The sequence below is a fragment of the Xiphophorus couchianus genome, chromosome 4 (assembly GCF_001444195.1).
Source record: "Xiphophorus couchianus chromosome 4, X_couchianus-1.0, whole genome shotgun sequence".
NCBI lineage: Eukaryota > Metazoa > Chordata > Actinopteri > Cyprinodontiformes > Poeciliidae > Xiphophorus > Xiphophorus couchianus.
The window spans coordinates 15,239,444-15,262,184 of NC_040231.1; the positions used below are offsets into that span (position 1 = coordinate 15,239,444).

At 40.2% G+C, this 22,741-nt stretch overlaps 1 protein-coding gene across 7 annotated transcripts in view; it reads left to right on the top strand.

Annotated features, from left to right (window-relative positions):
• The window catches only part of gse1b (Gse1 coiled-coil protein b), a 182,606-nt gene that overhangs the window by 114,621 nt on the left and 45,244 nt on the right, over positions 1-22,741 (top strand). For 2 of the 7 annotated variants that reach the window (XM_028014092.1, XM_028014088.1), the window contains exon 1: positions 20,545-20,773. The exons of 4 other annotated variants lie outside the window; for them this stretch is intronic. The gene's annotated coding sequence lies outside the window, so the exon portion shown is untranslated. Of the gene's footprint in view, positions 1-20,544; positions 20,774-20,912; positions 21,011-22,741 lie in introns of those variants that run through there. One more of the 7 variants, XM_028014091.1, reaches the window with a different exon arrangement.

A 22,741-nucleotide genomic window follows, 5' to 3' on the forward strand; every position in this document is an offset into this window, starting at 1 on the left:
CCCTCTCTGCTTTACAGTCCTGCTATCCTTCCATCTCTCCCGCTCCATGTGCTCAGACAGCTCTGTCATTAGATGGCAGGAATGGCAGTAAAGCAGTCACAATGATAGACTACCAGCTCCCTTACCCTTCCTCCTCGCCATCCTCCCCCCTCGCCTTCTCTCTCGCGCTCTCTCTCTTTCTCATCCTGCCCTTGCTATAAAAGCTCTGACCCATACACAGTGTGGCATCTGTTCCACGTCAGTCCGCAGGTGGCACTGCCTTGGTCACAGCTGTAAAGGTCGACGGTGGCTCGTCACACCGGCTGCCCCGTTAACCCCCTCATAAACCCAGAGCTGTTAAACTCCGACCCTCCGAACCTGCAGCCCCTGAACAGTCTCTGGGCACAAGTCACCACCAGAAACTGTGTAGGAGGAGATCCAGAAACAAACACACACATTTGTATGAAAACAATAGATATGCATTGATCTTGCTTTTTTTTTTTGTTGCTTTTTTTACCGGTTGATTTCCATTCATGTTTTTGCCAATTATTTTTCTGACCAATTCTGATTTTCATTTATTTTTTTGTACTCTAAGAGCTATGAGCATTTAAAAGGCCAAATAATGCACTGTTAGGTGTTTGATAGACGCAGCAGTTTTGAATCTAGCAAAAACAAAGAAATTGTAAGATTGATAAATAACGCATCAAAGCATTTGTCTCTTACCTTAATGGATGTTTTTAAAATTAACTCAGAAAATATGAGGACATACCCTCTGATTGTCATTCAATGTCTGTGCATTTGATTGGTGGATCTCTAAAAAACACTAACAGCACAACAAAACTTTTATAAATAACCTCAATGAAAACGTTAATAAAAGTGAACTAAAAATCCATATTTAAAGAACTGATGTCTTGGGAAGAAGAACAGTCTCTGTATTTGCTTTTGGACAAGAATCAGAGGGGGAAAAAATATTACACGCCCTGCCAAAAGGTGCAACAAAGTCCCAGCACATTAAAACCTCATTAAGATCTCACATCTTTCTTCTTCTTTTACTGGACGACTACGAACAATCAAATATTAAACATGTTATCTTCTCACTGTACAACGTTTTACTAGTATCTTTTCTGTCAAGACATTGAATCTTTCTGCACAGTGAAAAGGGGAGATTAAACAACTATTTTACAGTTATCATTTATTGTGGTAACAGGTGGGGAGTCGGGAGGGGGGGGGGGCAGTTAGAGCGGGAGGAGGGGGGGTAAATACTGGTATCACAGCAGTGACTATGATTTATGGACCTCTGTCAGTCCTCCCTCTGCCTTTATGTTCCCTGTTGTAGTCTTGTCAATTTGGCACCAGGGAGACGCAATGCAGTTTGTGTAATGCATTGTGTTGCATGTGGGTTTGTTTGTTCTGCTCCTCTGCGGCTGTGGACAGAGTGCACACACACACACACACACCCCATGCCCACACACACATTTAGATGTATAGACGGAAGCAGCACTGGGCTGGTAGACGTTTTTTTTTTTACAGCCGTCTCAATGTGAACATATCGCATTTGGCATGCTTGTCAAACACTTGGACGCTCACCTCTGCTCTTCTGGGTTGAGTCACTGTAAACTCTCTTGAACCCCCTTGAGTGAAATGTGAGAAACCAGAATGCAGGCTCACTAGCCTTTTAATATGTATGTCTGCGTGTTTGTGTGTGTTTTGTCACTTCTCTGTTGAAACATTATTCCAGCAGCAGAAATAACTGAGCCCTAATTGCCTTCATCTTCTTTCACTTCCACTAATCAAATTAGACTATAGAGAACTCTAATTAAGCCCTCCCTGCATGCAATGATGCCCACACTTACACACTGACACAATGCAAATTATTACATATTAGCACATGTACATGTACTGTACAAGTTGTGTTTTTATTTGTGACCATCTTAGAATAAAAATGGATGATAATAGCGCCTACTGTACATTGAATAGTAGACATGAAGTGAAAACTGACGAGGTGCTAGTGTCTTTTTTTTTTTTAGGTGAGAACATTTTATTGATTTTGACCTGCAGCACAGTCACTGCACAGAATCTCTGCAGGATGCTTGACACTGTGTTCCCCAATAACACCAGGTTCAACAAAACTCTAATGAGTTGATGTCAAAGTTAGACTGAGGATGGTGGATGCATGTCAAACAGACTATTACTCCAGACAGACTGGGGCCACAGTCCTCTCCATTCATTTGTCTGGCATAATAAATGAACATAACGTATAGAGGCCATGCTGTATATGCCCTTACCTTCTGTAAAATGGGAGTTGTCTTTGTCCTATACTTTTACAACCTACATTAGACACATGGTGTTTATCTGATCTGCTTCTTGTATGCACAGGTCACATCCTGTGGAAAACTTTACTTTTAGACATCAAGCCACTCATCAATTTAGTCACCCATCAGCTTTTCAGATAAATTAGCCTATTGCATGTAAAAACATTAACAAACAAGTAAATACATTTTAACAGCAAACAATGCCAGTGAGTTATGGAATTGAATGGTGCTTTTGTTTTATAATTACATTAAACTTAAATCTACTGTGCACTTCAAATAAATATGAATGAAAATATGTTCTGCAAAAACAACTAGAGCCTTGTGAGTTTCAAACGCCCATTGAGAGAAAGATTTGTTTAAAAAGACAGATTAAAGGGTGAACTTAATTGCCAAGAAACTAATTAAATCAATTTTCTCCAATTTTACAAAAATGTTTGCACATTACTTTTGATACCTCTTGACATTTTCCAATAATCTTTTAATCAAAAAGCATTTCTTATTAAGCCTTGTATAATTAAACATTACCTTGACAAACTGCTAGACTTTTTATCACTTAACTAAAAATATTTTATTTGTTGTTCATATTTGAATATATTCATATGCGAGTTGTAAACCCAGGGTGGTTCTACAAAAAAATATATATTCCTCATGTCCCTCCTAACAGACATGTGTAAAGATAACTCTAATTATGCATAAAATTATGATCACTAATTTTGTGATGATCCCATTTTACTGGAAAAAACAAACATCCCAGACCAATCAAGACATGGCCTCCGCTACACCCTGAATGTGTGTCCAGGCAGTTCCAGCTCGGACGCTTATTGTTGCTGTTTTGGCGATACAAAAGGGTCATCTTGGGCACTCTGGCTGGTCCAGACCTACACAGCCCCAAACTGTGAAAAAATTGGCATGTACTGTGTATTCTGACATCTTTTTATTAGAACCAACCTTAGCTTTTAGAGCAGCTGAAGCTGCAGTAGCTTGTCTGTTGGGTTGGACTCGATTGGCCAAACTTTGCTCCTCGAATACATTTTGTGTTTGTCACTCATGATCACAACTGTTCCTCCTTTGACCCATGTCTGAAGATACTGACCGCTGCAGAGTTGGAATCTCCCACAACAATTGCAGTTTTTTGGGGTTGTCCTAAACCAGTTCCCTTAATTGAATGATTACATTTGCCCATTTTTTCTACTCTGAGCAGAAATAGTCCACTTGGTGCTCATAATGATGATCATTGCCATTTAATTCACCCATCAGTGGTCATAATGTTCTGCCTGATTATTGGATGTTCCAGCAGTTACTGGATAAGTGTCCTTTGCTCTGCTGCAGAGCTTCAGTAACATTTTATTCACTTCCTCCCTGGCAAAGCACCTGCTGTCCAGACCGAGGCCAGGCAGTTAAGTTGTCACGCCTGACCGTTTTAATAAAGCCTCTCTCACTTTAATGTGAGCCCTCTCAAATCAGCACACACTCCAGAGCTGACAAATGTTGATGAAATGAGATCTCCCTTGCCCCCTTTTTTTTTTTTACTGCGCAATAAATGAACCTTTGGTTGTGAAACAAGCACAAAAACGACATAAATGGGATATAACTAACTTCCTGTTGTAACTAGTGTGGGGTTTTGACAGGTGAAAGAAAGTAGAAGAGAAGTGGTATTTTTTTTGTCTTTGTATAGAATCCTTATTCTGATTATGATGATGACACTTGCCCTTTCAAAACCTGTCCATCTCTATTCCTTCTCCTTTTACAGACATTCACCTACGACCTCTGTATGCAGTTTATGTTTTCACACCTCCTTCACAGATAACTTTCCACGATCTTTGTTCCAGCCTTTTGGCCATTTGACATATGATAATTATTCATGTGGGGTGCTTTGAAGTATCTAGAGTCCATAGGAGGAAGCAGAGTGGGGGCTGTGGTGTCTATAGATGAGTTGGTAAATGCCAATATCATCATCTGGCAGTGTCAAAATGGGGTTAAAATGAACAGCCAAAGACCTTGTTGTATTAGCGAAAGGTGTAATTTGGTACAGTCATGGAGTGTAATGAATGAATAACCTCTGTCTCCCACTTAATTTGCGGAGGATGCTGCTGTCTGAGTTGTGCTCTTGTTTGTGTGGATGATTGGTGCCGAGCTACCATCCTTTCGGCACACAGGAAGTGGAATTGAATCATGGGAGGCAGATTAAGAGAGCGGCGAGAGCTCATCACATCCTGTTAATGACAGGAGATGACTCAAGGCGAGGTCTCTCTTTCTCTCTCTCTTCTTTACCCCCTCTCTCAATCTTCTCCTGCCTCGTCCGCATCTTCCTCCGCTCACTCTTCCTCGCTGCCTGTCGTTCTTAGATGGTGGCTTTGAATGGGGCAAGGACTGGATTTAATATCCTATCAGAATTAGTGCTGCACAGGAAATTTGCGTTCGTGCTGAGTGCGAGGCCGAGAGGCTCGACGACGGATGGTAGAAGATGGATGTGACCTGAATAAGACACTCTAGAACCGGTCAGATGATTTTCTCAGGAGGAGACGGATGGATAATGAGGCGAAGGCACAGGATTACAGCTCCATCATTTTCTGTTTATGAAAGCTTTATAAAGCAACCACAAAATAAATAGCACAGCATCAGGAACTGCATGTAAATCTTACTCACTGCATTATATAAAATTATTCTTACCTACTTTTTTCCACAATTTTAGGGCAAGTATCCTTTTTAAAAACAGGAGAAATATATTTTTAAAAAGTATGAAAGAAAAAGAGAAGAAACAAAGCAGCCAGATATTGATGATGATATATGTGGAATGGAAAACTTGGGTATCAATGCATAGCACAATGTCACCCAAGACAGCAGCTCGAATTTGAGTTCATTAGTTGAAGGTTTACATGGAGCCTTGAGAAATCTTGTCTCGGAAATCTAAAAACAGACACTCTCTGGAAGAGATAAAAGGAAAGTAAGTAAATAACGTTAGCATGTAGCACATTTCACAGATGAAACCACTAAATACTTTACAGTAAAAGCAATATGTTGAAAACCTAGTAAATCTGTAAGAAATCACATTTGCAAGTTATTGCAACAAAACATCGCATAAAAAAATAAATAAACAAATATACAAATGCACACAAAAATCCACCTACATCTACATGGTTTTGCAAATTTCTGCTCCTGTTCTGACCAGAAGTTTTATTTTGTTGTGCACAGACTAGCATCAGCATAATCCCCCCAACTATTGTGCCACTGAAATAGCCTGTAGTGGTTATGCAAGTCTTGCTCCTCTTTGTTTGTGATAGTCAGTGCCCATCCTGGAATCATGCGCAGAAAAGCTGTTGTTGGTGACACAACACATTTTTCCTTTGTTGGAATTTTTGATCCAAGTTGTTTATTGGTGTCAGTGCATGAATACAAACACACTCTCCACCTTGCAGTAATGTTGTGGGGTTAGAAGCTGGTGACTAAAATCGGCCTATGTCACTCGTTTTGAAGCAGATTTCCAAGTAAATCCCAGAGCACCACCAGTTGAGGGATTATGTATCGATCTGACACTCACTTCTCCTGCACTCCTGTTCAGATGGATGTGGATCCTCAACCTGATTGTGGCCGCTCCAGTCTCTGAGTCTCATGTCCGTGAAGGTCTCAGAAAAGAGCTCGACAACTGGAGGCCGGAGGGATGCTCGGGAGAGTGTTGAACATCAGATGAGGGTCAGAGAAATGCAGTGTAAGGTGAGAAAAGGGATAAACGAGGAAAGATGTCAACGAGAGAGAAAGAGACACACAAAAAGGCAAGGGATGAGTGTGTGTGTGTGTGTGTGTGTGGAGGAAGGGAGGACAAGTGATGGGGTGCGTGAACAGATTTGAGGAGGGCCGGCCAGCTGAATCCTAGTGGGGAGTGGCAAGAATAAGCTGGCACTGCGGAGGCGGGCATATGGAGGGCAGGTTGGCACTTTGGCTGCCACCGGAGTGTGCACCTGCCGGCAGGGGGAGACACTGCCAGGAGGAGTGGAGGGATCAGTGAGGGAGGGATGTAGGGAGAGCGTGTGTTTGTGGCAGCAAAACTGAGTTTTGGGCTGCTCTAAATGGCCTCTGTAGAGTTTGGCTGTTAATGAGGGATCTTAATTGTATCCGACAACTGCAAATACCCTACTGTGCATTCTCACATTCTCACTTTCTGTACAAACAGCCACACCTCTAAAACACACAGAGCTATAGATGCGTGTTTAGCCATGTTTATCTTAGTGAAAGATAAACATGGTTTCCTTTTATCCAATGGTTAGTCAAAGTTTAGAAGCCAGGTCTAAGTGTCTCTGCTGGTGGAAGCAGTAATACTGTATATAGCCTTGATTGTCAAGATAGTACTTAAAATGTGCAGTTTTTTACACCACTATACACACTTTAATTGGACTCAACTGTTTTGCTTCTAACTAGCTGCTAATTAAATCTGACTTTTTCTTTCACTTCTGGTTTTCGTATTTCTTCTATCTAGTTAAATAGCAAAATGCACAAAAACAATCCTTCATATGGCACAAAAAGAGTCAACTCTATTATTAAAGCCTAGAAAAGGACAATAACGGTATAAAAGTTTTGAAATGCTTGTGTGTTCTTGCAAACTTGAGCTTTTGCCAAGCTGCCGTGTTTGTCTCTTGGCACCTCAATACTGAAACAGATGCAGGAGCCACAAGGTAATGGCCTTGTTAAGCCTCTGTCAAAGAGGGTTTCTAACAGCCTACTGGACCCCATCTGTATTCTAATACACGGATAAACACACACGTAAAAATTAGTTCATGTGTTTTTTCTTCTCAGCATGTTTTTATGCGCATTTCTAAAGCTGGGTTGGAATAGAAATGCTTGTTTTGACTTGTAAGTTTTCTTTTATTTTTGTTCAAATACAGTAGGAGAAGTGGAAGATTTCATTTAAATGCTAGTAAAGAGAATAAAGACTTTGGCATGGTTCCCATGCTAGCTTGCACAAAGCCATTGGGACTTTGCCAACTTGCAAATGCTTGTATTTATTCGTGGTCAGCTGTATCAGACCACATAGTGTCATAGGGCAGCACTATAGTCTAACATTGGGGTGGGCAACTCATTTTTTGCAACAAGTCCTGTCAGTCACTGTGGTCATTATTTATTTTGAATACATTGGTTGATCTCAATTTATTCAAAATATGTTTGATAACAGACTCAAAAAATCACTATTTACTGCTGTAACCATAGTTGTTGCAGATGAATAATAATAAATGAAGGTTCTTGTATTTTATTTTGGTTAGTGTGATATTAATTGAGACTATTGTTTCTGAAAACAACAGTGTGTCCCCCACTAAAAGAGCCACTCTACCTTTGACTTCAGTGAATAAAGACTTTTTCAAGGGGGTAGCTGTACAATAATAGAAAACTGAATTAAAAACATTGTTGCTTTTAGTGCTCTCTGTGGCCTTTAAAATCATGAGTGCTGTCATCTGTGCCAGGAGAGAGACTCCATTCAACAGACCGAATATCTTATTGATGTGCAAAATGTTTATTCATAAAAACTCAAAATAATAACCGACAAATATTACAATACAATACAATAGAACCAGCCCTTTGCAAACGCTAATATTATGATTATAGATTAAGCAGTCCTTGCTGCATTCTGTTTCAGAGTCTCTTTTCAGCATGAGATGACACTGCCACACACATAAGGATATTAAAACAGCTACCCAAGCAGGGGAATGACATCAGTCAGATTCAGCGTTATTTTTTGGATTTGCATGTGAAATTAACAATTTATACATGTTTGTTTATGGATTCTCTTTTGATCACCACTGGCAACAAGCTGAAGGACCAGGGTCTACAAACTGTCCAGGTGTAACAGGTGGCCACAGAACACCTAATGTTTTATTTTCTTTGCTGTACTCATAGTTCTACTTTTCTGGCACTTTTTTAACTGTAATCTACTCATCTCATTGTGTGCAGTCTGCTACCAACCATGAAGAGACCCAGGAATGTAAATTACATTTATGTTTAATTCAGAAATACACTGTCCTGTTCCATTAACTTGTATAAAAACACAACTAAAATGGATCCTAATGAGACAAATATGGCCTGAGCAGGTGTCAGACTTCAGTATGGGAGTCAAACCAATGACTTACTTTATCATATCAATGTAATCTTGCATACACTGGGTTATTATTTTTATTATTTTGGCTTTAGTCTGTGAATGCTTATGACAGCATCATGTCTCCTGTTTAGATCTGACACCCATATGTGTCCCAATGGGAAAAAAACATTTTAACCGATATTTTGGGATTATTTGAAAGTGCGACGCAGATTTCTTTGGTTACTCTCTGGCAGGAATCCGGAAGAAAATATACCATGTATAATGATTAAATAAATTCTGCGCACTATTTTCTTATCATCTGTAATAAAATCTATTACTGAATAATTATTATAGTTGTTTAACAACAAGTTTGATCATTTTTTTGTTTGTTTTTTTGCTTGGCAAACAAGCTTGAATTTTTAAACTTGCATGAGATTTTTTTTTCTTTGCAAAATTTTTGATTTTCAAATTAAACTGATAATCAGTTTAATTTGTGTGCTTCAGATGAATGCTGCTCCTCTTTTATGCGTTATTGTGGATGAAAGTGCTTGTGATGTTCTCTGATCAGTCACCCTTGTTCATCTGAAATCCACAGAGGAGGATGTAATGGGGGCAGCAACACTATGGCCTTGAGGTGTTATCTCTGCCCCTCATTGTGTTGGAGTGACTGTAGATGGGATCTAGAGTGCGGTGAAGAGAGAAGGGCCGTGGGGCTTGACTGCAGTGCAATCCGCTTCTCTTTATTATTTTTTTTCCCCTTGGTGGAGCAGGATGGCAAGCAGATGGTCTTGTTACCATCAAAACAAAAAAGAGCACAGAGAAATTTGCTCGTGTTAATTCCTTGTCCCCCAGGTGAGATGTCGAGGGTACGCCGACCAGTTTGCATGCATATCGCCGACACACACATGCAGAGACTGTCCCTGCTGGTTTTAAACACACCATCTGCATGGGAAAAGTGTGTCGGAGGAGTGTGAAGTGTGTGCTTGGCTTGAAGAACGTGTTTCCAGTGTTCGTAGCCATAGCTTATGTTGCTTTGGAATGCAAAGTGTTACAAAACACTTCATGTATCAGTCGTCAGTAACCCAGTTGTCCAATGATAGTGGGTGTTTTGAGGGCACACTGACTGAGCTGAAAAGTGGGCTGAATTGGCGATCAGAGGCAAAAGGGATGCAAGAGTCTGTTCTAACTGAGAGGAGGAGATGGCATGTTCATCCTTTAGATGGAAACTAAATCCCTCCATTCTCTCGTCTTCCTCCCTCCCTCCTTTCCCCTGCTTGCTTAGCACCGAGACGAGAGCTTCTGCTTTGTAACGTCTGCTTCTTCATGTTTTTTGTGTATCGAGGATCTGGACTAGCCCGTAGCTTATCCCTTTGAGTATGTGTGTTCTGCAGGGGATAGAAGCGCCTTAGCCTCCTTTATCGTCTTACAGTACCGTTCTCACTTTGCTGCCTGAGCCCCTAGGGAGAAGGAAAGTAAGGCAGGGAGGGGTAGTGAAAGGACATACCTACACCAAATGTACAGTGTCCCAATCTTTACACGTGCTTTCAGCTTTTTAGAGGCACCAAGGCTAATTTTGCTTGTAAAAGCAAATTCATCGTAGCCCCTCTGCTAGTACTGGTAGCTCTTTGCACAGCACAATATAAGTCCGACATTATTTTGTTCTGCTGTATGGTTATGTTTTTATCAACTAAATTAATTAAATGTCTCAAAGACTAAAAGGAAGAAAGCAAGCTGGCAGATAAAAAAAGATGCTTCCAATAGCTGGAGGAAAGGTGCTTTACACAGCAAATGGGCCTTCAATATTTAATTAAATAAAATAAAATTGGGGTAAATAGAAAAGAAAGTAGGAAGTACAGTTAATGGAATAGGCTTAAATTAAAGAAACTTCTGCCTTTTTCTTAAACTGCCTTTGGCCCTGAGCAACTTTAAGGGAAGGTTCTGAGGCAACCTCTTAATTCACCATCAACAGATGGCGAATTTAGTGGATTATCCCTGAAACTGATTGTCATACTAATGAATCCAGATGCTCCCATATTGTGCTTATATAGCCATGTCACAAATAAGGTATGGTGGAAAACTCTGTGGCCACTTCTTGTACTGCAGCATCATGTAGATAAACTCTAAACTCGTGTTACAATTCTATGTATGCATAGCACATACACCAAGTGTCCCTGTAGTGTTAACAAGTCACTGTACTGCCCACACAGAGCATTGTTAATGAAATGAGAATACGCTTAGCAAATACAAAGTAAAGAAAAGAAAATACAGTGAAAGAGTTGTTGCTGATGGTCTTGTGGCTGGAAGTCTCAGAAATATCTGGAACAATCTAAGGTATGGCTTACTTCTGTATGTGTGGTTTTTTTTTTAGTTTTGTTCTGCTGTTAAGACAAAAGTAAGATTAGGGATCTGATTTGTAATGAAGTAGAACTAAGTGTTCTCCGGGTTTCACTGTAGCTGTTTTTAATGATTTTTCCCCTTATCCTTCTTTTCTCTTTAACATTTCTTACATTTTTCCCATTTGTGTTTTCTGGATTTAAATAGCTTTGTTTAGCTCTTACAACTATGTACTTTTAGATTCCCCCTTTTCAAATCAGTCTGCACTAGTTAAAGACTCTATCCAGTTTTACATTTTTTACTAACAAATGTGCACTCACAATAAAAACAATGTCGTGTAATCAATTTAAACTGCTGCATTTTAAAAAATGATTAGTTCTAAAACGGGTCAAAAGCTTATGCTGCTTTCTTTTTATTTAGGATGATGACATCACAAGGGCACAGGAATAAAATTCATCATCTTGCACTGGTGAATTTTATGATAGAAGAGAAATGTTTGAGAGATTTTTACAGATTCTAAAGCACTGGAGGATTTTATTTTTATGTTTTAAGTATCCAACCTATCAGTTTTTGAAACGGTTTGATTCTAAATATATCTAAATATTGTAGGGACTTAAAAATCTTATTGACCAGACCGTATGGATTTTTTTTTGTAACTTTGCTCAAGATGATATCTAAATGGATATTGGATATTGAAATCTGGCAATTCATGTCCACTTCAAAGTATTTTAGTATTGTGTCTAAATCCATACATTGTTGTCCCATTGGCTCAAACCTCTACAGCCAAACAAAATACAAGTGGACAACTTTAAAAGAGAAACTTGATTAAAAATTTCTGAACAAAGAGCAGAAAACAAACAACATAAAAAATATAATCTAAAGAACTCTGATCAGAAGCATTTTGACTTGAACCATTTGTGCACAGAAATATGTTTCTAGAGGGTAAATTTCACCTTAATTAACAAATTATTAAGCGCAAAATTAAACATTTCCAGAAAAACTCACAGTGACGTGAAAAACTGTATTGAAGGTGAATTGGATTGATTTTACAGAAAAGTCTTGCTAGTAGCTTTAATAATCAACAATTCTTTTCTTAACTTGCAGAGAGAGTGACATACATGAATGCATGTACAAACAGGCCCAATATATCAGTAAAGTTTAACCAAATATTTGGTTCACGATATATAAAACGTTCTTAGCTGTCAACACCGCATCACTTGAAAACCCTGATACTCACCTTGAAGGACATTTGTAACCTTACTCCTATTTTTATTTTGTTTTGTTTTGTGCTTGCTCTTTATGATTACCCTTAGTGTTTTGCAAAGCAGATATTTATTATTATTATGTTTAATTTTAAACAGTATTTACAGATGTCTCTCTCATACAATAGATCCAGTTGCAAACGTTCCGGATCCTGTTCAGAGACTATCTAGTCAAACAGTGACAAAAAGGTCCTGCCATCTGTGCTTTAACATGCAATAAAATTTACTGGCCTTAGCGTTTTATGACTTTCGCAAATCTCTATTACATTTTAACTGGTTAAGTGTACTATAATCATGTATTCAACCTTACATATATATGATTTATCCAGGCTCCTCCTTTTTTATGACAGATATTTAGGTGCAAAACTCTCGTGCATGATGAAGCCTGACACTCTGCAACTGTACACAAACAAGCCTAAAACATAATTTGTACATCACACACAATAAAATCTACCTCATCTCCTGCTGCTCTTTAACCGGTGTGGCCGGTTGTGGGATTTGTCGGAGTCCTTGATCTGTGCAGAAGAGTGATGATGAGCTTAATGCACTCCGTCTCTGTCCTGGACGTGACCACCACATTAATATAGTACTAATGCAGCGCACTGTCTGCCGCATGCTAATTGCTTACTCTCATTCTCATGCAGTCTCTCTTTTGTTCTCATATTGCCTATTGTTGTACAAAGAAAAGGAAAGACGGACCTCTACAATGTTACTAAATCTATGCTATCTGTCAAATTCAGTGGTTTTCCATCTCTCATTACTATGACTCTATGATCTCCTGTGAAAAGTCTTTCAGGGGTGAAACACACCTTGACCTACAAGTCATAGTTTAATGTTAACACTTGTAAGGTTTTCAGTTTTCTTACACTTTGTTCCAAAAAGGACCCAGCTGACCTTTCGTGGCACCACACACAGGCACTTCTCAAACTCTATGCACTCGGGGAGCCACTTCAAAGCAGCTCAGTTCTCAGGCCAGATGGCGGAGAACCGTTTCTCCTATGAAGGAAGGAGAAACTGTGAAGCTGGAATGAATAAGGACGTAGGGATGTGTAAGCATGACCACTAATAATGGCCTAATAATGTATTTGTCTGTTTTGGCAGTTGTGAGAAGGGTGAAGAGGAGCAGGGTGTTGAGGGAAAAGGGGCTGACAGCTTGTCACAGCTGGTTAAAAGCAAACTGGGAGAGGAGGAAGGGGTGGGGGCTGTTTGCAGGACTAAACGCTGTAAATAACATCAGAGAGTGCAGCTAAATGGAAATCAATGCAATTACCCTATTAGCATGGGCTTGAACTCACCCTGGCTCCTGCTACATTTATCTCTTCCTCCCTTTCTTCATTTCCTATGCATTTACCACTCTGTGCTTTGTACATAATAATAGACAGAGATTGTGAATATATCTGCTACTAAATGATGAAAAACACCACTTACTATGCTCAGCCGTATGATGTGTAAAAGGTAACGTAAGGTGACATATTTACTTTGCTTTGGCAGGTTTGTCTTGTAGACAAAGGAGACCAACATCTATTTAGATGTGCAAGTAAAATAATCACATACATAAAATACCACAGAAGTGTAGCTAAAATACTAAACTACTCATTGAGGCTGTACATTGTTCTTCAAAAAACAAAATCCAATAAATAAAAGTCGGAAAAGATTTGAGTGGAGTAGATTTACCTAATCTCCAGTTATCTGCCCAACATGAATACCCAACCTAGACAGTATAGTGGATTATGCTGCTAAGTGATAAGTCATAATTAGACAAATAATTGGTCTGGTTTCCATCATCCCTTTGCCATCTGTCTCTGGGTAAGTGGGCTTGTGGGAGTGGGTGAGAGAAATGGGGAGTTTATGTGAGAAGGTGGAGATAATTGAAAAGATCTGCAGGTTTTATGGATTACATATTCATTTTAAAACAAGTGACAAAGGTTTTCCTTGGGGGTTTACATAACACTCCGTCTCCTCTGTCTCATCCATTAGGGTCATTAATTTAGTCTTTCTTGAAATCTATCGGAATAAAAGACAAGAGCATACTTTACAAGTTATTCTTTACAATAAATGTTTCACCACTTACAGCTCATTCATCTTTGTCTTTTTCTCTCTATTTTGCTGAATTGTAAGCATTTTGTGCTGCATCCATAAAACAAACAAAAAAAAACGTCTGAGACACACATTTCTTTTCTGGGCACCTCCTCTGTCTTCTGAGTTTATTTTGGTACTTTTTTCTGAAACCAGGGCACATCCATTAACATTGAAAGTTGGAGCCTTCCAGGTTGCTGCCAACCTTGTGGTATTTAGATCAAAAAGTAACTTAAATAAACAGCAAATTCAACAAAGCACCATCAACAATTATTGTATATTTTTGTGGTAGTAAAAACAACATATTAATTTGCTGTAGATCCATCATAGATGAGGACAGAAATAAACAATCATGAAGAAGAAAGCAGAGAAGGTTGTTAGTATCTTTTTTGATTGATTTTTTTGCCTTTGAAATCTGTTTAATCCAGTAATTTAACAGTGATCAAGTATAACATGATAATCATTGACAGGCGAAGTGAAAAAAGAGATTTTATTTAATCATGGCACCTGTTAATGGGTAGAAAATAATAGGTAGTACATGAACATTTGATCCTCAAAACAGATGCGCTAGAGGCAGGAACAATGAACAAGCATAAGGATTTAAACGTGTTTGACAAGAGCGTAGTTGTGACGGCTAGATAAATAGGTCAGAACATCTCCTCCTTGGGGCTGTTCACAGACGAGCTGCTGTAGTCTAAATTGGTGAAGAAGTTATGCAAAAAGGTGTCTGAGTGGGCAATGCAATGCAGCTTGATGCTTGTAGCCACACACCTGTCAGGATGCCCAGGCTGAATCTGGGCATGTGAGATTTGGACCACAGAGTAACAGAGGCAGGTGGCCTAGTCTGATGAATCACATTTTCTTTGATATCATGTAGATGGCTGGATACATCCCATACCTGGGGAACACATGGCACCAGGATGCACTGAGAACCAGGCAGGCCAACAGAAGGGGCTGTGGCACTTTGGGTCATGTTTTGATAGTTACCCTCTTGTTCTGCTATCCACGTGGATAGACGTTTCACTGCTAGCTCCAGCCTAAAATATTTGAAGACCATATAAATAGCCTTTCATATAAACTGCATCTACTGAATCCTGCAGGCTCTTTCAGCTGGACGATGTGATATGCCACAAAACAAGAAATGTTCAGGAATGGTTTTGGTATCACCAAAGTTCAAGTATAAGGTATTGACTTAGCCCATCCAGGATCATTCCCCAGATCTCAATTCAATCAAGCAACTGAGGAATGTGCTGGACAGCTTCAATCCACTTTGCAGCCTGCATCTGCTGCCAACACCTTGGCACCAGACAGCACAACACACCTTCAGGGGTCCCATGGAGTCCATGCCTTGATGGGTCAGGGCTGTTCTGGCAGCAAAAGAAGGGCCTACACATTTAGGCACGGAAGGGTTGCTGGTCAGAGAACATGGCTGTTGAAATGTAAAACACCAGGTTGTTATAACCTTACTCCCAACATTTGCTTAAGTAAGAAAATTGAGTTTATTTGCATAAATATAACTCAGCATTTGCATGAAGTCCTCCTCTCCCTCCTCTATAAATTGTCCTCTGCTGGTGCCTGAAAGGTGTGGTCCTGTTGTTACCACCTTTTTTGTGGCATGGCTCTACTTCTATCCTTCCCTCACAGTTTTTACGTTATTCAATTTTTTACAGCATAAAATCTGGTACCTCACCTGCTTTACTGAAAGGAGCAGCAAGTGATGCTTTATTTATACCATGGTGGTAAAAGCAATTCGATCGAATTAGCAGCTCATAAAGACTCATCTCTTAACTATCGGCTATGATAATTAGAGCACAACCTGCATCCAGGTACAGTTGAACAAGACAAGAAAGTGCAGGACGTGTGTTAACACAACATACTGTAAACCTCTTCTGGCTTGTGCTGCATGTGTGGACAATGTGCATAGAGAAGGGTTAAGGGTGTCTGTGTGCTCTGAACATTCACAGTGACAGCTAACAATTAGCTTATGCCAGCGTGGCTAATAGAGGAGTGTACATTGTTAATTACATCATGGCAGACTGGTGGAAAGGTGGAATACATTTGAATAATAGGACGAATGATATAACAGGCATTGCGATTCCTAATAACGGATATTGGTGTGTCCACTCATACCCAGAGGCCTGTTGATGAACATTCAGGAAAATTAAAGACACAAGACCAACCTGTCTTCCTTCTGACACACACACACACAGCAACACCGGTCTGTGTGTGCCTGAGTAGTGTGCTCCTGCCTGGTTTTCCAGATCAATGATGTGTGGTTGGGTGATCGATGTGAGGGCTTAGCGGACTGGAGAGAGCTAATGGGCAGGTCAGTGGCTCAGACACATCCTGGCTCCCCATGCCTATTATCGCTACGTCTGTTAATAGGCCTCACCACACTCCCCTGTTGCTCCCACACACCCCTATATATATATACACACACACACAGAGACACCCAGATCGTTGGACACCGATGGGAGGGAGCGCACATTTTCACTCCACACAACCTCATTCTCGTCTCCCTTGCTAAACTCACATTTTTGTTGCACTTCACCATATATCTATCAGGTTTACTTCCTTATTGTTCTCGTTGTGCTATCTTTGCCCCGGTTTAACAGTAAGCCTTAGCCTGCAGAAACACAGCATGTGTTTGCAAGTAAATAAGGCGAGGGGAAGATAAGCAGCGTTTTTACAGCCATGTAAAATAAACATGAAAGAGATTACAGTGCAACACTCATCTAATCTCCTCAAAGACGTCTCGAGCACACACAAGCTTGGAGACGACCAATCCTCTGCTATTCTGATGAGTTGAAGCAAACAGAGGTGACTTCTGATTGGCCATGTGTACTTGTCAGTTAGAATAAACCTGGGGGGTGTTTGGTTTAGAGGGGGAAAGGTCTCGGTTAAATCAGTACAAAAGAAATGTGTATTAAAAATGTTTAAATGTCAAAAACTGATTGTTTTTCTCTGTCATTAAAGGCAAATGTGAAGTCTAAAGAAAGGCATCATACGTTCAGTTTCTACTGTGCTCATACACACGTACATACATAATGATCTGCACGGAGCTCTTCCTTTTTTCTGCATGAAACTGATTGAAATTGTGCTGTTGATAATTTCATTAATTAGAAAGTAACTTAAAGGTTTTTGCAAAAGCAACAATGTTCTATTTTTTGACTTGGTAAAGAAAAAAATTAACAAGCTATAAACAAAGTAATAGCAACATTATACAGGCCATTTTAGTTCCTCGTTCATCTGTGTAGGACTGCTCTGCTAAGATGTGTGACATCGGAAGAGTGAGCAACAGTACAAGTTGTTCTTCTCACTGTTTTGCCTCTGTTTTCCAGTTAACCTGTCACTTGTTCAGACCCTCTTTCTTCTGTGCAGCATCCGATCTGCATGTTAATTACCTCTCTCCTCTCTCCTTAATTTAATATCATGCTGCATGAAAAGAATCTAGAAAGCGTTCCTCATAGGTATTGCTTATGCCTTCCAGCCCTCACTCACACAATATCTTATGCACAAAGCTGCTGGTCTTTGCTTGCAAAACCTGCATATCTTCCATCGTAAGCTATCTGTAAAGGGGGTGGATGAAGTCCTTTCTGGCCTGTCCACTCTGCCTTTGCTTCCCCTGTGGCAAAGGCTACATAAGCTGCCACTTGTCAACAGCATAATGGAGGCAAGGATAGACATAAGGGGCTGTTGTTCTGCTTTTTTTTTCATACACATTTTTGGCAGGGAGTGTTTACTACTTCAAACACATATTGCTTTCTAGACCCATAATCTTCGATATATGTACAAATTACCCAAGTTGACAAAAACATGTATTCTGTGACAAGCTGCACAGTGACCTTTGCTAAACATGAGGTTTTACCCGCCAGAGCACGAGGGAATAGAGCAAGGAGCATGATTCTGCTGTGGCTTTAATAATTAAAAGCAATATTAGTATAACTTCCCCTTTCACACAGACACACGCCAAGTACACATACACATTTGCTCCCTTTCTCAGCCATGCAACAAGGCTGTGTCTCTGGTGGCTGATAGATTGTAATGAATGTAACAGCAGTCAGATCCTTGAAAAGCCTCTCAAAAGCTTAAGCCCCTTTATTAAATTAAGCTAACGATGCCTAAGGCCAGGTCCGCTGCTGAGAGAGGGAGTGAGCTGGGGAGAGGAGAATAAGGGAGGTGGTGCAAGAGGAAGCAAGGGCTGCAGAGGAAGAGGAGGAGGAGGGAGCAGTGTTGAGATTATGTGTAAATGGCGAGTAGTTAAATGAATGAGGGATAGAACGGTAGGCGTGGGTTGGAGGGTGGAGATCAGTGTCAGACGAAGAAGGTGGAGAAGGTGAAGAAGAAAGACTTATACAGGAGAACGGGAGGAGGAGAAGAGGAGGAACACCCTGCAGATTCCTGTAGTTAGACAGCCGTACACCTGCAGCTGAGTAATTAAGCTGTGAAAGATCCACAGTTTAAATGTGTGTTTTTGAAAGTATGCCAGAAACTGTCGGCAAAAAGGCAAATGTTTAACCACTCCATATCTAAATGGGCCAGGCATTTCAAAGCTGTTTTCACACTCCTTTAGTCAAATGTTAATTACGCTTCGTGCTAAATGCTGACTCCTTGCAGTTATATGCAGCGAGAAGGAAAAACTGCACAATAAAATCAGGGAATGGGGACAATTACAGATGCAAAATCACACTTTGGATTATATAAACCTACACTGTACATCTTAATGAAACTTTTTGTCTCTGCTTGGTTTGTTCCTGGATTGGCAGCTAAGCTTAGTGTCACTGTATCTTCAAAAATGTATTAGTACGTATAATTGAAAATATAATTATTTCAGATTATTAGCACATTTATGCATGGTGATTTGACACTCCTCATACAGCAAAATGTGGTAATGAATTGCATTGTGATGCAAGAGATGATAATTTTGTGTACATTCCTGACAGAAAGATCTAATTAAATAACTGAAGGCTAATACAATGTAAGCAATTTGTGATATGAAAGAAGAAACATACATTTATACAATTGGACAAGAATATAAACTGTATGCAATACTTTTTTGTATGCTTACCACATTTTTGGTATCTTTGAGTACATAAACTGAAGAGGGGATTTTATTTGTGCCTATACTGAAGGTCCATCAGAGCTCTCACAGCTCCATTTTTATTTAAAAAGTCTTGTTGCAGCTCTTTCCATCTCTCAGTTCAAGTGGAGGTAAAGGATATTGTACAAAAGCTGGGAGAAACCAGAAGGTTCTAAACGGATGTGTGCTGCGTTAAGAGGATTGCTGTCTTAGTTTAATGATGTTTGCCTATCTCCTGCTGTGCTCGCTGTAAATTCATAAAATTCTAATAGGCCAGGGGACACAAACAAAATGCAATTAAGCTCACATTTGATCCAATGCATCATGCATTTAGCAAATTCACCAAACAACATACAAAGGGTTTCATCCCACCTCCTTACTAGTCATTACCTGCTTAATCCCTATATTTTCATCCTTGGCATTTGGACAAAACCCTGCATTTAGTGCTTACAAGTGTGGCTTTGATTTTACAGCCTGTGCAGTCTCTGCTATCTAATCCACAGGAAAACAATTGATAAGCCACACAGAGGTTCAGACTCAGTTGAAAAGTCTGTGCTTTTTATAGCAGACTGTCCCCTTGTGGACACTTACCAGAACTACGCTTTCCTTTTAACTACTCTATTGGTGGCTGTTGGTCCTTAGGATCTGTTACAAACCAGGATACAACTTTAGGACCAACCCAAGAGTGATGTAATTTCCTGTCATCCTCACATCATTGTTGTAGATGTCGTTAACTCTGTGGTATCCCATGGTATTGATCACAGTTGATAGCTGGATTGTTGGTTTGAAATTCAATTATTTGTAGCAAGATAAGGTTAAACCATAGACTGGACGTCAAAAAACGGACACTCTTGTTTACAGACAGAACACAGCTGTACGTCTTTGATTTGAGGGAACATAACTTTCCCCCCCTTAATTACAACTGTATTACAATATAATAAATAAAAATCGTCCAAACTCACTGTTGTAATTTCTGCTGGTATGCTTTAGGTTGGCACTGCCTGCGTGTTGAAAAAGCATAAAATAAGCAAAGCATAAAATATGAGGACATAAACACAAATAATTAATGTTGCCTGTATAAACATCAGTAGAACACACATGCACTTTTAAATAATTCACCACGCTTGGTGAATGTGAAAAATTAATTTCTTATGTTTCCTGTCATTCGTCATTAGTAGATGAAGGAAGGCCTAAACTTAGATTTCTTTATTTAAATGTCCAAGAAGTGTCTCTTTTCTTTCTGGCTTGACATGGGTGAGGCATTTTGTGAATAAAATGATGCGGGGAGAGCCCTGTGGTCTGGGGAGGGGCAGCAGGTGCTTCAACCCCGCCCCCCACCCTCCCCCCAGAGCCCGCTCCGTCCACCGACTCGTCTTGTCTCCCATGAGTGTCCGGCCCCCGCCGGAGCGGAAGCTCCACCTCCCGGCTCCCAGCAGCCGGCCGCCTCTCTTCTCCTTTCCTCGGCGGTCTGCTGCGCTCTACTCAGTCCCTGTGGCCTCGCTGGGCGTTGGAGCTTCTTGCGTGACAACAATAAGTGCCGAGTGGTTGCTCTCGACGCGGGGCAGATGGATCCGAGCTTTTGACTATTAACAGGAGAATTTTTGTTATGATTATTATTATTTTTGTCTAATTTATGAACACCGGCGGAATAACCCCATATTTGTTTGCGGTGAGTGATTCTGTGTAAATCTTGTTACTTGGGTTGTGTTTTGGAGGTTGGAGGTTGTTCGTGTGAACGAGCGAGCATACGGCGGGGGTTTTGTTGAGGAAGTCATTACTATATCGAGGAAACGGGTGTGTGTGTTTCCGAAGGTCGGTGCGTGAGCCCTTGTCGCGCGCGCGCTCTGACGTGTGAAAGAAAGAGAAGCGATAAAAAAGAAAGAAAGAGCCGCTCCGGTGCCTTCAGGTGACCATTTACATGTTTATATTTCACATTTTGTCTGTTTTAGCGCTGAGAGTTTTCATGTGGTCGTGTTTAAATGCGCACAACATCTAAAAGGGGGTTAGAAAGAATAGCGGGCGACCCCCCACCCTTCAAATTAACTTGTAACAATGTTACCGGTGAACTGTGCCGATTTATATGTGAAGCACCAGCCCAAACGAGTGTTTTTTCGCCTTTAACTGTCTGCGCGTGTTCGCGTAAAAACTGTATTGTTTGTCTTCTTGGTAGCGCGGAGACTCCAGTCAGGCTGGCTCCATTAAAATTGTCTGGTCTGAGGTGCTCCCACAGAGGAGACGGACAGGGGCATTTCCTCAGCGTAATTGTGACTGACTGTTACAGTGACACGTTTTGACCATTTGGTGCTCCCAGGATGCGGGGTTTGACCCTGGGGGTAGAAGGCGTGTGTGTGTGTGTGTGTTTTGTGAGTGTGTGTCAGGCGCGTGCGCGTGGCAGGTGGACCGTGTTGAATCACTTCCCACGCGCTCCTTCACTTCTTTAGAGCCGCAGGCGCGTTCAACAGCTGCTTCTGTAGTGAACACACACCGAGAGTGAGAGACCCACCACTCATCAGACTCGTCACACACTCCACGTTTAAAACACGGTCTACAAACAGCAGCGAAGCAACAGGCGTTACTGAGCACACCGAGGTTTCCTGCAGCCAGGAGGAACCTTATGTGTTTTAGCTCCTCCTGATGTGGAAATTGGAGCCTTTTTCTGTAGGATTTCATTAGGTTTGTTAGCAATATTATTAAAACGGTCTTATGATTATTATTTTTTACTTTAAAGAGAATTAAAATAGCTTTCAAATGTTGCCAAGCTTTCAAATGCCTGGGCTGCAAAATATGTCAGGTTGAATGCTGAAATGCTTGGATAATTTATTTTAATCATTTTATATTTAAACCTGTAAGAAGTTGCAACCAAAAGCCCCCCGCCCCCCCAAAAATAATTGCTTTTCAAATGAAGTGGTTTATATATTTTTATATGTTTGATAAGTTATGTAGTTTAGTCACTGGAATAAATGCCAGTTAATTCATTCCCAAAGTAGGAGTTTGTGTTGCAAATCAGTGCATGTATTGGATCGAAAAGTTCTGTGAAGAAATCAAATTACGCAACAAAAAATAAAAAGTATATTCATGCTAAGAATCGCACAAGTTATATTTAAAAGTAACACTAATGAAAACACTATATTTGTATCTGACGCGGTTGGTGCTGTCAAAATACCCTGTTAAATTGACTTATTAGTATTACTTGTATGCTCTCAAAAAAGTCCTCTCACAAATCTTTGATTTTGGTGGCTAGAAATTAAAAGGTGTGGCAACCACTGTGACTGACTTGTGAAAGCCATTTTGCTTAGTAAAAAGTCACTTTCGTTATTGTAGTGACTTTTCACTAAGCACCATGCAAACAGCAGCTGAGAATATTCTTTAACAATAAAACCTGGCTATGTTGCTAACAGGAATGAAACAAAAAATAATAAAGAAAGATATTCTGAATTTTTGAGGGCATAATGAAACCAGTAGCATAATCACCCATCAAGTATTTGGAGCACAAACAAAATACCTATCACAGCGTCCTATTTTCATCCTCCTTTCTGTAATACCCGATGGCATTTTGTGCTCTGATTTTATCTATCATTTTGTAAATGTACCTTAAATAATTTTACATCCTCCTTTTGCTCAGAAGGGTGAGGTACAG